Here is a 3,257-nt window from a genome sequence, read left to right as displayed (position 1 = left end):
GGGTGCCATTGCCTTCTCCGTAGTAAAGTAGAGACCACAGTAAACGAGCAAAAGAATCTCAACTCTGAGTGTTCTTACCTTGTCTTGAAGATCTTGGACAAGCCCCCAAGATGATAACCTAGCAGTCAACGGTGACCGATGCCACTGGATTCATGGTGTCTGAAGAAGAAGATATTACTCTGGGGCCAAAGACAATCTCAGTCACTCAGAGCTTTGTGTATATTTTATTTAAAGTGAAGGTGACAGAAAAAGCTTCTGACACAGACATCAGAAGGGGCTCATTAATTTAAGTGGGGCCATATATACGTCTCAACTAGCCTCTGAGAATAGACAAAAAACATCTCAAGGATGTGAGCGTTTTGCCCAGACCCTTTCCTATAGCATACATCCAAAGCTCAAAAAGAGGAATGTCCTTGAACCTGAGATACTGCTCCCTACAATGCCTACTTGTCTTAGGCCAAAGAATGTGAAAAAGCAAGCAAGCTTGCCTCCTCCTTAAAGGGGCTTTAGGCTTGGATTCTTTATCAACCTGCTGGGACAGGTAAGTATACAGTTAAAATCAGAAAACTCTAATGTTGTAATGGTGGTGAGTAAAGCATTTGTATAACATACCACTGATAACTCATATAAGTATATCACTTATAAATTCAGTATGAAGGTCAAAAGATAAAATATCAAAATAATGATAACTACAAAATGAAATAATGGAACCATGTTTGAAGAATTAGATGACAGTATGATACTAAGTCAACAAACAGAGAGACCCAATGAAGAGCTACAAATTATTTTTTTTAAAGGAAACTAACATAAATTCTGGATTTGAAAACTAAAATAATTGAAATGAAAAATTGATAGGTTCAATAGCACATATGAGATGCTGGCAGAAATAATCCATAAACTTGAAGATGAATTCATAGAAATCAATGTAAAAATAAAGAGAAAAAAATGTTGAGGGAAAATGATCTAAGGCATCCATTCATTACACCATCGAGTATGGAAGGAGAGAGACTCTCAGAAAGCAGGGAGAGAAAGGGGAAGGAGTAAAATTACTTGTAGTCGGAATGGCTGACCGGCAGGTCAGAGCGAAAGGGAGGCGCAGCGCAGGGCTCTTAGGGCGCCGGGCGGCAGCGGCCTCCGTCTAAGGCCATAGCACCCTGAACGCGCCCTGTCTCGTCTGATCTCGGAAGCTAAGTAGGGTCGGGCCTGGTTCTTACTTGGATGGGAGACCGCCTGGGAATACCGGGTGCTGTAGGCTCTTTGCCTTCCCTCTCCTTTAGCCCCCGCCCCCACGTCCCAACTCTTGGGCTCCCGGACCCCAACCCCTCCTGGGGGTGGGTGGCCAGGGCACCGACTCCCGCTGCAGACCTGGGGTGCCTCCGCGCGGCCCGCGAGCCCCTCTGCATTTGGCTTCCAGGAAACCAGAGGACCGTCCCGCGGGTCTCCGTCTGGGGCTCCCTTGGCGTGCCTCAGGCAATCCCCGGGGGGCTGCACCAGCTCCAGCCCCAGCCCCAGCCCCAGCCCCAGCCCTACCCCCAGCCCCACCCCCACCCCCACCCCCCCATCCTTGCAGGCGAACGCCCGAGCTCGCGCGCATCTGCGTGCACACACAGATATATGTGCACAGATGGTGCATGTATCTTGTTCAGTTATACTTTTGGTGGATATGTGCCTGGGAGTGGGACTGCTGAATCATATGGTACTTTTAGGTTTAGATCCTTCAGGAACCTCCATACTCTTTTCCATAGTGGCTCTACCAACTCACATTCCTACTAACGGTGGAGGCGAGTTCCCTTTTCTCCACATCCTCTCCAGCATTTGTTATCTACAGACTTTTCCATGAGGACCATTCTGACTAATGTGACGTGGTACCTCGTTGTAGTTTGGAGTTGAGTCTGTCCAATCATGAGTGATGTGGAGCAAGATGACCTTTTTAAGATGCAGATGCAATTCTATCACCTCCCTGCTCCAACTGCTCTTGTATTTTCCCATCATAGTGAAGATATGACCAAATCCCTTCATTGCTTGGTCCCCACTTTCTTCTCTGATTTCTTTTCACTGGAATGCCTTCTGCACTCTTTTGGTTCCATCCCATAGGGCATTTTTTCATTTCTTTTCCTTGTCACGTAGCCTTCCAAGATGCTATTTTACCTGCCTGAAATTCTTCCTGCATCTCAACCCTGGTTTACGTTGGTTCAACCTATGGATCTCAACTCAATTATTAATCTGAAAAGCCTTCTCTGACACCCAGTTTTTGGTGAGGGAAGAGGCCCCTATAGAAGTTCTCAAAGGATCTGCCTGTTATTTATCATTAGATTAGTCTCAGGGAAAGAAGGAACTTTGTGTCTTCTCTCAGGATTCTATTTCCAAAAACATATTACATGCCTACTAGCTCATAGTAGGTGCTCAATATTTATTCAGTGTGTGAAAGACAGAAAAGTTCTGTGAAGCCTCAACTTTTCACTTGGCTCAGCACTTTTGATCTCTTTGTATCTTTGTCCATCCAGTTCTTTTCTTTCTTCTGTTGATGTGCACACTATATTCAAGGCATGATCTAAGGCATGAAGACATATCAATAAATATAGGTTCTTGCTTTCCAGGAACTCGTACATCAGATTTCTATAATTCAGGGTTTTTTTCTTTAATGCTCTAGAACAATGTGAACTTTTAGTATTATCCATTTTCATTTCAAAGAAAGATCATTTTACTTACATAGCAAAGGTGGAGACCTTCCAACTTTCAGTCCAATACTTATACCTTTACCATTTCAGGCAAGTCTTGTGGTTCCTTCTGGAGGTGTGCGGCTCTTCCAGAAATGTGAAGATCTTCCATAGTCCTCAGACTTTGGTGTGATTTGAAATCATCAAGAAAGTTTCCAGGTATAGGTTCCAGACCACCACCTCAAAGAGTCAGTAGCGAATGGAGTGGATTCCAGGAACATGCATTGTTAACCAGCGTCACTGGTGATTCTGTTGCTACAGACTCAATGCAGTGGGCAGGGCCTGGACTGCCCACTGGGTCTGATGTGGAATGGAAAGAAGGGCTTCCCCCCTCCACTGTTTCTAGCCTTGTGACTAGAAACGGTCCCCAAACAAAAATCAGACAAACAAGATAATCCCAGATGGTAGTCCATGAGATGAAGGAACTAAGCAGCTGGTTGAGATGGAGCCAAGGGGAAAGGTTGCTCTTTTTTCTCCACCTCTACTCCTTTCTTCCTTGATGCCTTAGTGATTCATCGTGGAGATTTGAAATAAAGTTCA

At 44.9% G+C, this 3,257-nt stretch overlaps 1 pseudogene; it reads left to right on the top strand.

Annotated features, from left to right (window-relative positions):
• The first annotated feature begins 1,136 nt into the window (after positions 1-1,136).
• Positions 1,137-1,255, top strand: LOC129641059 (uncharacterized; annotated as a pseudogene).
• The last annotated feature ends 2,002 nt before the right edge of the window (positions 1,256-3,257 follow it).

This window comes from Bubalus kerabau, unplaced genomic scaffold (genome assembly GCF_029407905.1).
Source record: "Bubalus kerabau isolate K-KA32 ecotype Philippines breed swamp buffalo unplaced genomic scaffold, PCC_UOA_SB_1v2 scaffold_70, whole genome shotgun sequence".
In the NCBI taxonomy this organism is placed as follows: Eukaryota; Metazoa; Chordata; class Mammalia; order Artiodactyla; family Bovidae; genus Bubalus; species Bubalus kerabau.
This window is presented reverse-complemented; position numbering and strand designations above follow the sequence as displayed.